Below are 12,657 nucleotides of genomic sequence, written 5' to 3'. Positions count from 1 at the left end.
CTCTCAAATTTCTCTTATATTTTCTCTAGCAGGTGATGAGGGTTAGTATTTCTTTACCTAGAGGCATGATCCACTTTTGGAAGGGTTCACAAAGCTGGAAACCTCTGTCATAATGTAAAAATCATATTCTTCAAGAAAAAAACAGGTCACCAAAGGTCTTTTTGTTTCTTTCTGCCAATTACAAATAGACAAAAAGTAAAATAACTCTCTATTAGAGAATAGGCTTACTGGATTTGTGGAAGGAGACGAAGAAGAAACTTTGATGGAGTTTGGTCTTTCTTCTGACTCTAGCTTCCTGGCTGTGATTCTTGATTAGATGCCATTGCATTTTCCATTGCCCTGTGAGAGATATGTAATTGATCTTTGATAAACTGAGCTATTTCCAAACTGACGCCTGTTGCATAATTTCAAAAGATCTTAAAAGAACAGATTTTAAACGTGTTCTCTAAAAAACAATTAGCAATGTAGAAACCCTACTTGCCGTCTCTACCTAATCCACCCTAACCCTCTGAAGGTCTACACATTAGGAAATAGTCCTGAAATTCTTGAGCTATAGAAATTCAGCAGTTTAATCCTCGGGTTATGGAATTCTATAAAAGAAAGATCCGCTCAAGGACTGTTAAGACCTAGGGAATTATGTTTAGAATATTAAATTCAATTTTAAAAATTACAGCCCTATATTCCTTGGGCTTATATGAGAGTACAATGATGAAAGTGGCAAGAAGCTTTCTGTGGTAGGATGAATAATCGTCCCCTCTGCCCCCAGAGGTGTCCATATTTTAAACCTCAGAACCTGTGAATGTGTTACATAGCAAAAGAGACTTTGCAGATGTGATTAACGCTCTTGAGATGCGGAGATTATTCTGGATTATCCAGGTAGCCCAATGTAATCACAAGGATGCTTATAAGAGGGAGGCAAGGAATGACAGAAAAAGAAGATGTTTGAATTAGGGAGAGAGCAATTAGAAAATGCTATGCTACTGGCTTTGAAGATGGAGGATGGGGCCACAAGCTAAGGAATGCAGTGGCTTCCAGAAACTAGAAAAGGTCCTGCAACACCTTGATTTTAGCCCACTGAGATTGATTTTGGTCTTCTGATGTCCAAACTTGTAAGATAACAAATTTGTGTTGTTTTAAGCCACTAAGTTTGTGATAATTTGTTACAACACGCCAGGAAACTAATACATCTTCTCTAGTAGCTTTCCAATATAAACCACATCTGTGGACATTCTTTAACACTAAAAGTGATCCTCATGTCAAAATTGAGGCATTCACGGAACAACATAGCCCCAGAAAGGGAGAACCTTGTTGGGTAAATTTCATTTAAATGATTGCTCTTTGGTATCATCATAAATTTTTCCTTAGCCAAAATGTGATTTAACCAGTGACAGAGTCTGGAGCAGACCTTAGGACAATGAGTGAAATAATTCCATTCTTACTTGAGAATTAGGACACAAAGTTTGTAGGAAAGGGCTTGTTATGGCTCAGCATATGGTTGAAGCAAGAAATCCTTCTGATGCCACCACCTTTCCAAGAGAAAACTCCCTTTCTCTCTCTCTGAAAGAGCCCTACAATAAAATCACTGTAAGATTTGAATCCCACGCTTGTGACACTAACACAGGGAAAGGGGTTTCCACACTATAGAAATCAGAGTGGAACCAGCTGTAGTGACATACGTATCAGACGCTAAAACACTATCTACCATAAACAGAGACCCATCAATTTTCAAAGCAACACTGGATGGAAGCAATAGCATCAATAAAAACCCTCCCTAGTGAATAAATCACATATTCTGGTCATGATGCAATGAGTAAAAATGACCCCTTGGACTTAGTAAGCAACTCTGAAAATCTCAGACTTATCATTAGGACATTCTGAGTTTAGATGAAAGTCATACTTGCTCTATTTGACAACGGTTAGGAACATTTGAGTATTAAAAGACTTGCGGCCTGGGTTTGTATACTCAGCTTGGTGAAGTGATTTATGTTAATTCACAGGAATTCTAGTTAAAATGGAGCACTCATATTAGATTAATTCTGTGTCAGAAACAACGACAAAACTCAAATAAAATATAAATATATAAAACATTTGTTTGAAGACAGCTGATACAGACAGGGTTTAAGGGGCTATGATTGCTGAGAGAAGGGAAGCACGAGGAGGAGAGCTCTAAAGGCAACGTGGCCCCTTCTCTGAGGCATTTCTAATTCACAAAGCGAGGGAACAAGAGTGTGAGTAGAAAGCTACAGGCTCACCGGGAAGAGGCAAGAGAGGATAGGGTTTGACTCTGCCGAAGTCATTGAAGCTTGAGTGACAAAATTTCAGAGGAAGGAGTGACAGAGAAGTCAGTCTAAAACTCTGTTTGATTTCCCCTTGAGGAATCTGTGAACTTTTAAGCTGGATATGCAACAGAGTAACAAAACAGTAACTATGAGGCTATGGTTGAGCAGAAATTCCTTGCTTGGGAGACAGAGGATGGAGTTCAGAGATTGCTAAAGTAAAGGAGAAACTGTAACACCCAGACTTTTATTTGAGACTCCAGAAAGGCTATGCCTATGGAAATAAATCTGCCTGAAACAGACCTGCCTGAATAAACACTAACACCAACCTTTACAAGGATCAAGGTGATCTGTTTGTGTTTGCCCTCTGCCTCCCAGAAGCAGCTTAATCTCCGTAATTGTTCATCACAATATACAGCATTCAGTAAAAAATTATGAGCCATGCTAAAAAACAGGAATGAATGATTCACGCGAAAGGAAAACAACAATAAATATAGGCTCACAGGTGTGGGAGTTGACTACTCAAGTATGTTACAATAAATATGTTTAATATGTTTAGAATAAGAGGAAAAGATGGAAAATTTCAGCATAGACACAACTTCATCAAAAGGAATCAAACAGAAATTCTACAACTGAAAAATACTATATCTGAAATTAAAACATTCACTTCTGCCTCCAGACAGGATGGAGAAGATAGTAACAGGCCATAACTCCCACTTGAACTAGGAAAAACATGAGATAAATCACAAAAACTATATTTTTAAAAACATCAGAGACTTGTGGATGCAAAGAGGAACTCATGAATTAAAATACTAGAGAGAGAAGAGCTTCTCCTGGGTAAGCTGCGTTTTCCAACTACTTTTTCCTGAGGAGTATCTATTGAGTCTGTGCATGTACTGAGAAGGCTTACCATAGAGTGACTCTAATAGGATAAAGGGGAAACAAGTGGAACTTCTGACATTTGTGTGATCTGGAGCGAAGCCCCAAACATAGAGCTGTAGAGCCCAAATTGCTAATTCACATAATCAGGAGCAAATAAATGAGTGGTTGTTTTAGGTCACTAAGTTTTGGAATAGTTTATTACACGGTAATAGATAAGGTAAGATTATAACATTCCCCTTATGTAGGAAGATGATTCAGATGTATGTAGCTAAAACAATTTAAAAACTAAATAAATTGCAAACACAATTATATAAACAAATAAATACATGAACAAATAAAATAATCTGTTCACTAAGAAATAAATATGGTGCTGGGATAGACACTAATTATGGACACTTTAAAAAGATAAGTGATAAAAGTAACATTATGTAAATTTAAAAAATAAACTTGAAAATCTAGAATGAATATTTTTCTAAGAAAATTTAAATTACCAAAATGACTAAGGAAGAGGTAGAAAGGTACAATAACCAAAAACTACAGAATTGAGAAAATAAAGATCTATCCTTTTTAAAAAAAGGAAAAAAGCCATAAGTACGGTAAAAGACAAAATTTTCCCAACTAATTTGAAGAAGCTAGTCTAATAAAATTTCAAAATTGGATGAAAGGTTCAACAAGGTCCATGTCACTTATGAATAATAATGTCTGAAGTTTGCAAATTCCAGAATAAAAATAATAGTAAGTTAAACATATTATTTACTGAATAGTAATAAAATTAAGAAAATTTATCTAGGGAAATCTATCATTATAATTCAATACATTAACAGAATAAATAAAAATAATTATGGTTATTTTATACATTTAGAAAAGGTATTTGATAAAATTCAATATTCATTCATGATTTTTAAAATGCAGTGCTTTGGAAGCTGTGATGATAGAGCAACTTCTTTAACAGAACTTTCAGCAAGAAACAAAATTAAAGGTGCAACATCAAAAATGCAGAAATAAGACAAGGATGCACACTACTGTAACTACTACTCAACATTTTGCTGTCAGTCTGGCCAACAAAATAAGAAAAACAATATATTACAAACACTGAAAAGAGACAAAAAACTATCACTGGTAGATGATATGAATTTCTACATAAAATCAAGAGAGTCAACTGATAAATGATAAAAGAGTTCACCAAGATGTCTGGATACAAAGTTAATAAGGAAACACATAAAATTAACTGAATCTCTGGTTTACATAGCATATATAAAAATCAGTATCAGGTCCTATAGGGACTAGATGGTGTGTTCAACCTGCTAACAGGAGGTGGGCATTATAACTGGTAGTTCTATCTGAATCACATGACTGGATTTTGGGAGGAACAGTCCCCAGAAAAGCACAGGATAAAAAAAATAGATGTTCAGCATAAGGCTCAGGGACCTCCTTGAGTCCCAGATCTAGTTGTGCCTGGGACCAACTATAGCCCTATCATTCCAGTACCACAAGCCAATGATTTTCTTTTAATTGGTGAAGGTGGTTTGAACTGGGTTTCTGTCACTTGCAATTTGACATTTGTAAATCTTAGTTGATGTCCACAGCAATTTTACAGTTTAATCTACACAGATCACACAGTGTTTCATTGTTACCATTGAAAATGTTTTATAGCATTTTTCACAGTTGTAAAAAGGGATATTTTTCCCATTACATTTTCTGTTATTGCTTGTGTATAGGAAAACTATTTAACATTACTATGGAATTCTTGCTGCATCTTTTGGGATGTTTGTATATCTGTGTGGGGGGGGGCTGGTGGTTGAGGTCTGTGTGTGTGTAATGTAAACATAAAGATTGAGGCATTCCTTATAGACAGAAGCATTTTAACCCCAAATCCTAATATCATGAGAACTGGTATAAATAACCACCATCTTAAATAGGGGCAGTAACATCCAAGGCCTCACCTGATCACTAATATTGAATTAGAATATTTTATGTTGCTTTCCTAATGCCTTATCATTATGATCCTAACAGCTCTCATGCCCATATACTGAAAATAGCTTTAAAAACTTGCTGAAAAGCATGAATATTAAGTAGTACTTAGAGAGTAGCTATTGCACCTCGTTAAAGTTGTGGAATTAAACTATTTAAACACCTTTGTTAAGTTTTACTGAATTTTCTCATGTGAAGCTGATTATTCTGTATGGAATACTTAAAAACTATGGTCACTACATCATGTTGTACCTAAGATTTATACATAAATTCTAAAATGTTTTGGCTTCCAGATGTAATAGAAATGTGTACACTTTACTGGTTTTCAAATTTGACACCTGATGCAATAATTTTGTGGATTCTGAGACCGTCATACATATATTCTTCAGAAGATAGATCTAATGTTATTTATGATGTCAAGGCCTTGTACATTTTTTTCCACCAGGGCCTATTTATTTTGCTTAGGTTCTGCCAAAGACCGCTAATCAAAGCCAGGCATTTGTACACTTCCTTGCAAAATACAGCTTTAGCAAGAACTCCCCCCAACCCCCATTACCCTAGATATATGATCAGGTTCCTCATCTTCCACCATCCCCAAGGTGATGTCTGATCACCCTGGCCTGTCTTCAGCAAGAATACTGCTAGGTTGGTTTAGCCAAAATCTCCCTTACCCCTAATGTTTCCTCTTAGCAATTTTCCATCCACTGACCCTCACCTTCTTCCTTGGCTAAAGTTCCCACTTGCCTACTCTTAACATGAAATTGAGCCCAATCTCTCTACCCCCTGCAAAATTCAACTGCAATGATCCTATCTACATCTACCTCAATGGTCCTGAATAAAATCTGCCTAACCATCTTTAACAAGTTTCATGAATAATTTTTTCTTTAAGGCATGCTGTATGTCCCAAGGAAGCCTAGGATAAAAATTAGAGGACTTGAGTCTATTAGAAACTATACATCAAATACATGTCCTATAAAAAAAATTGTTTTCAAGTTGCAAATCCAGTATATTATTTGTATGCATGGTATTTTTAATAGAGTCCCTTATTTTGTGACAAATTGTTGCTGAGTTCCCCAAATATTGCAACTTTTAATTTTGGCAGGTTTTTTTTTTTTTTTTGTATAGTGAAAAGCGATTTTTCTTTTTTTTCCTTCCTCTCTTAGCCCTTTTTAGGAATCGTTTTTAGGAATCTTCCCTGAGCTTCCTGCCGGCTTTAAGCGTCGTCTATTTCCCCCATGCCTGAGTACTGGACCAACACTTGGTAAGAATTTGGCTCTGGGGAGTGCTAGGTTGAGTGACAAATGGATGAGGATGAAGGTTTTATTGAAGCATCTGAACCGCATTTAATTTTCCGTTTTGCTTTATTTGTTCCTTCTAGCCCTCAGGATATTGAATTTTGTGGGCTCGGGTTGGGTCGCTGGTACTTCAGACGTTTAGTAATACGAAACAATCTGCTTCTCCCGTTAGAATAATATTCTCATTTATATTAACGGCGGCTTACTCCAAACTGCTTTACATAGCATTTTTCTAAACCTCCTGAACGAACGCATTTTCCCGTTGAGCACTGGCACTGCTTCAGCGGCCTCTGCCGACCTCCTGGCTTGGCAACCTGCACCCCGCTCCACAAGAACCAAGCCTGACCCAGCGTGGCCTTGAGCGCCGCCGCCTCGCCAGACCCTCTCTCCCGCTTTCCCTCCCACCGCCCGGGATCCAGCTTCCCTCCTGCCGCCTCAGCCGTCAGCGACAGCGACACCCTCTCCTCCCCTCCCGCGGCTCCCCGCGCCAGGTCGCCGCGCCAGACAGCGGGTAACCGCCGCCTCCGCTGGGGCATCCCGACTCCATAGGCCTAGCGCGCTCCAGACACCTGCCTCTCACTGGCCACCGCCGCTGCCCCTCACCCGGCAGCCCCCTCGGCAATTGGCCCCCGGCCGTCCCTCGTCATCCTCGGCCTCGCCTCCAGTCCCGCCTCCGTCGCCAGGTCATTTAAGTTTATCACAAATAAATAAATAAAGGAGGAAATAGAAATGCGTAGAAAGTAAAAGCAGTTAGGAGGGGGCGGGGGCCTGGAGAAAAACAGGGGGCGCGGCGGAGGTTAGACAACCAAACGTGATCGTGTCTGTGTTGACCAATCACGACTCACTCTAGTCCGGTCTGACGGGCTCTCTCAACCAATAGCCTCCCACCTCTCGGATCACTGAACAACAAGATATGACTGACCTCTCCAGAGTGGACGAAGGTGCGGCGGGGTGAGGGGGGGGGAGTGGGAAGACTGCTGACCAATCGCCTGTTAACAGTTCTCTGAGCGAAGTTTCCGTGCTCCAATGGGTGTCTGAGATAGCGGATTGGGCCTCTTCTAGCCCAATCGAAGCTGGTAGAGATGAGGGAAGAGGCAGATGGGGGCGGGGACAGGTGAGGGGAGGAGGAAGAGTGTATTTTGTTTATGGGCGGCAACCTCATGAGGGGCGTCCCATTCTTATTGGCTCACTGAAGCCAAGAGTGGCGTGAGGGCAACCCAATAGCAGGAAAAGATAGAGGGTTCGCGGCGTGAGGCGCCCAATGTGGGCCTTCTGCCGAAGAAGTAGGGGCGGGGGGAAGTTTAGGAGTTGAGGAAAGAAGATTAAAGAGCGCGAGGAGGTAACGCCAAAAACTCTAATTTGTTGTGGGGCGGGCTGGAGGGAGGGGTGTGTGCGTGCTGTGGGGGACGGGGCGTCTGCAAGGCGCTTGGAGTGGGGGGCGGTGGGACGGGAAAGGAGGCGCGCGGGGTGGGGTTGGGGGAGCGAGTTAGAGTGGCGAGCCCGCGGGCTGTTGGCCGGCCGAGCGCGCGCCCCCTCCCCCGAGCGCCCGCCCCCCCCCCCCCCGGCGGCCCCTTCCCCTGAGCGCCCCTCCTCGCGCCGGGCGGCGGCGGTGGCCTCGCCTGACCCGGCGCGGAGGGAGGGAACGCGGGAGGGTCCCGGGTTCCAGGATCGGGCGGGGCGTCCCGCAGCTGGAAACGTGTCTTCTGCCTTCTTTCTACTCCCCGCGTCTGGAGCTGCCACTACCAAGAAGAGGAGCTGAGGGGGACTAGCCGGGGCTCAGGAGCTGCTAGAGGCGCCCGCTTGTCTTCCGCCCCCTCCCTTCTCGCCCTTCCCCGCTTGCCGTGGCTCTGGCGGTATCTGGAGCGTCTTCAGAGAACTGGGGGGCGGGAGGGGTCCTGGCCCAGAGCCGCTGGACGCCCCTCCAGACGCCGGAGCTAACGGCCGCCGCCTGCTTCGCTGCTACGACTGTAGAGAAGGGGGCATGGGAAGGGAAGACAGCTTTCCTTCTTTCTCTTCTCCTTTGGGCCCCTTTGGAAACATTAAAAAATGTTTACGCTTTTTCCATAGCTGAGAGAAAACGGTTGGAAGCTTTTTGAAAGTTTAAAAGAAATGCACTCTCCTTTACATTGTTTAATGCATTACTGTCCGTGTGGCTTTCTGGTCTTCTCCCACCATCCGCCCCACGCCCTGCCCTCCTGAAGCTGTTAGCCTTTTTAAGGATGCTGAAGAGGCAGGAGGCAGGGATTTTCTAAAAGGTGTATTGATAAACACACTTGTACAAACATATGCTAGGCACACACATAAACGATAAACATTCGCGAAAAACACAATATGGCGTACAGCTACACTAACTAGCGCGGTAATCCGCTGATCTCTTAACCCAACCCAGTTGAATGGGGTCAGTAGCAGGATGACAGTTCTCCAGTAAAAATCTGAATGAAACAGGAAGTAATTTGGAAGCAGCCCGCGGGTAAAGTACTGTCCTCACATCAGCATTGGCCCAAGCTAAGTTGAATTTGTGAATCTTCTAGTCATGTGAAAATTGTCTTAACTGCTTCTTACCATTAAAAATACCAAAATGTTGCTCAAGTGGAATTTTCTCACTGCGTGGTCATGTGTAAATTTCAGCTAAGAAAATTAAGAGACCACTCATTCCCCCAATGTTTTCAAGCAAGCTCTGTTCTAAAGTTAGTATTCTTAACTTGTCGCTATTGAAAGTTTTAAAACATGAATTATAAGGACCGTTTTGTAAATACATTCTCTAGCTTTACACATTGAATAATCAGTTACCGTCGACAAATTCATAAATGGTTTACTTTCTTACCTGTTGCTCCTAATCCCACGCACCCTTTGCTATCGCTTGGGAATCGTTAAAATACACCCTTCTACCCCATCACACCCCCACGTATAAATTTGACCAGTCCGATTTTGGCTACGATTTGCATTTCTGTATTTCTTGGAAAAGAACATCAGCAAGAACAATTTACACTGTTGTTTTTTTTTTTTTTAATGCCCTTGTTTGCTCTTTGTCCTTCTTAATCAGAATGTATCAAAGTTGATGCACATATAGTGCATGGTGATACCATTCACTGTGCCCTCTTGGAAGTAGTTTTCTCTCAAGAAAGTTTTTGGTATTGTCCTTGAAGAATTGCTGATGTTATTCATTGCTTAGTGCTCAAGGTTTAATTCTTAAGGTTGGGGATGTGATTTCCATTGAGCTCAATTTTGGAGAGCTTTAGCCTTGAGAATACATCATGCGCAAACAGTGAGGAGAGGAAAAAAAGTGAGTTTTCTAGAAATATAATTATCTGCTCAGTGAGTCCAGCAGTTGGGTATTTTTGGTTTTGTGATTTCAGATCTCACAGACCAGTGGAATAAAGGCCTTTTGCATATGAAGATCAGGTGACAAGTTAACTGGCTACCAGCCTCCAAAGCAATACGCCCTTTCATGGTGAGGTCCCAATTTTAACAGACTAAAGAAAGAAGTTTAAGACTAAAAATTGTCAAATTTTATCCATTTTTAGGAAGAATTCTTTATGCTTACCTGTTTAGTTCATTTAAGATGCCAGTATTTTGAAATAACTACTATACCAAGAAAATACAGGTATAGTTAATGTGTACACCCGCTACTAGCAACTAGCTACTGAAAGACAATATGAGTTTAAGTGGAGTACTAGAGGAAAGAACAACTTACATGTGAGGGTTGTAATTTTGGTGTGTGTGGTAGGGGGAGGAGGGGTATTGTTCAGAACGACTAGTTGATGTGTTGCCAGTGTCCTAAGTAAAGTCAGGAAGTTTTTGAGACCCATACATATACAATTGCTCTTGCTGTCAAATTAACACGACTTTTGACTACTTGGTATAGGAATAAAATCCAAGGAAAAAGCCATTTTAAATGAATTACTTTTATCTCAGTAGTCAGTTTTCAGAAGACTTTCCAACCAAATTGGAATTCCTAGAAAAAATTAGGTCATTTTAGAAGAACAATAAAAGATACAACTAAGTTCCTATAAAGGATCTAAAATTTATAAACTAATTACAAATTATTCGAAATACCTTAGAATAAGTGGTAAGAAGAGATTCTTTAAAACATTTGGAATACAGAAGTGGAGCTTGATGGGCTCTGATTTATTCTCTGAAATAATTTTTTTTCTGAAATGGATTTTTAAATTCATCAAATTGTTCTAGACACTGTTCTAGATACTTGGGATGTAAAAGTGAACAAGGGATAAAATTACCCATGTGGAGTTTACATTCTAATGTCGCATACACTTTGGGTACTTCAGATTGCTAGAAGGTATTTTGGGATGAAACTTTAAAACCTAGCTGTTTTCTCATTTGGGGGAATATGATTTGAAAAAGCTTAGAGAAGTTCGAGGGGCAGGGAGATTTTACCAATTGCCAACGATAAGAAAGGAAGAGCTTACTGTATTTCTTATTTGTACCCTTTGTTATTGTCATGAAATATTCTCCATACGTTTCAGTAGGTCTTTTTAACAGATAGGGGTTTTATTTTTTCGTAATTTTAAGCTTGCCTTTGAAATAAATAAAATATTATTTTATATTAAAAAAATTCTGTGTCTTGGAATTTACTGTAAAATTCCTGTGGAGCTTTTGTCTTGTTAGCAAATTGTGGTAAACATAAGCTAGAATATCTTAATTTGTTTAGTTAGAATTTGTTTTAAGAATATGTCTGAAAAATCAAGTGCCTAAATCTTTTACAGTTGTGGTTTTATCAAGAGAAGGTGGAAATTTGTAATTAATTTATAGGTGACTTTAAAAAGAGAAAAAGAGAGAGGCCTGCAAAAAATGCATTGTTATTTAAACCTTTCTTTCAAACTACAAAAGCATTTGATTGGCACTTCTCTGATTTAATAGACCATTTGTAATGCAAGAGGAACATTACAGAGTATTTTAGTATTACTTTAATCATTTAGTCTGTAGGTGTAAAAATCCTAGGTTTCTAACTGAAGGAAACTTGGTGCCTGGTTAAGGGAGTATATGATTTTGAAGCTGAGTTTGTTGCTTTAAGTAGTGGGTGTCTCACCTTTCCAAAACCTAGTTCATACTTCTCAAATAACAGTTCTTATTTTCGTTATTTTTCTCTATCACAGTGAGTTTTATTTTGTTAGTCAAGTATGAGTTCAGTTCTTAAGTAGCATGATTTTTTTTTTTTTTTTTTTTACACACAATCCTCCTACCTACAGTCCTCCCATCCCCTGCTGTAAAGGGCTTGAATCTATACCTACACTAGATCTCTATGCTAATTTGTAGCATAATCAACTCTTCTAGAAAAGGTACATATTAATGCACTTTAGAGAACTTTGAGATTGCCTGTGGCTATTTGAGTACAGACCAGGCAGCGTCTGAAAGCTACAAATAGGAAGATTTAGGATGAAAAGCAGAGACTGTAACTAATAGAATATATTGTTTTAGCTGAAATCTTTTTTAAAAAGCAAAGTGGAAGAATGGTTAATAGAATGTTAAAAATTAAGAACTCTTCCTAATTCTAGTAAGGATGGTTGATCAATGTGTCCTTCTGTGCATGTAAGTATGTATTTATATATGATCAGTTTTTGAATAAAGACATATTTCATTACTGGATAAATGATTCCAGTCCTGCCTTGTGTTCCTTGACATGGAAGGCATTCAGAGTTCCCAGGTGATTTTGTTTAACATACTCTGTTACTTACCAAACCTTTGCTCCGAGCAACATAGAAATAACAAGCTAATTAAATCTTTGGAAATTTTGTAATAATTTTGGATTAAAATTTATTTTGGGAAGTTTTTTTAAAGCATGATTACTAAGCAGCACATAAAATGAATGAAATCTAAAGTGAAATCTAAACTGGATCCACATAATAAGATAGTTGAGAGTTGCAAAAGGGGTATTCATAGAGTAAAAGATAAAGTCTTGACATGTCAAATTTCTATAGTAATAAAGACTAATTAATATTCATATTTTTAAGGTAAGTGTAAGTATGTGTACAGTGCATTTTAAGTCAAAATTTGGGGTGTTATTGGCTAGACACAGTCATTTCTTTGCCAGAGATACTAGACTGTATGAAGGCTAACCATCTGTCAAGAGATAGAGACAAAGAAAGGTTTAATATACTAGCCCAAAATTTCCACAAACTTGTTTTGAATTGTATTGTCATTTTGTTTTGGCCTTCATATTCTGTGTTGAATATGCACTGGGTCAGTCACCCCACTTTGTTTTATGAACAGACTAT

The 12,657-nt window shown here is 39.5% G+C and overlaps 1 protein-coding gene and 1 long non-coding RNA gene across 11 annotated transcripts in view; one reads left to right on the top strand and one right to left on the bottom strand.

Annotated features, from left to right (window-relative positions):
- The window catches only part of LOC309630049, a 384,028-nt gene extending 376,686 nt beyond the window's left edge, over positions 1-7,342 (bottom strand). For 8 of the 10 annotated variants that reach the window (XR_014245374.1, XR_014245375.1, XR_014245376.1 and 5 more), the window contains exons 1-2: positions 6,998-7,342; positions 229-339 (exon numbers count right to left, since the gene is read on the bottom strand). This is a non-coding gene — a long non-coding RNA (uncharacterized lncRNA). The remainder of the gene's footprint in view (positions 1-228; positions 340-6,997) is intronic. The other 2 variants (XR_014245381.1, XR_014245382.1) reach the window with 2 other exon arrangements.
- A 358-nt stretch (positions 7,343-7,700) lies between these two features.
- The window catches only part of ZBTB20 (zinc finger and BTB domain containing 20), a 799,945-nt gene continuing 794,988 nt past the window's right edge, over positions 7,701-12,657 (top strand). Inside the window, exons 1-2 of the mRNA XM_082394692.1 lie at positions 7,701-7,763; positions 9,781-9,875. The gene's annotated coding sequence lies outside the window, so the exon portion shown is untranslated. The remainder of the gene's footprint in view (positions 7,764-9,780; positions 9,876-12,657) is intronic.

This window comes from Balaenoptera borealis (genome assembly GCF_965194805.1).
Source record: "Balaenoptera borealis genome assembly, chromosome: 5".
NCBI lineage: Eukaryota > Metazoa > Chordata > Mammalia > Artiodactyla > Balaenopteridae > Balaenoptera > Balaenoptera borealis.
This window is presented reverse-complemented; position numbering and strand designations above follow the sequence as displayed.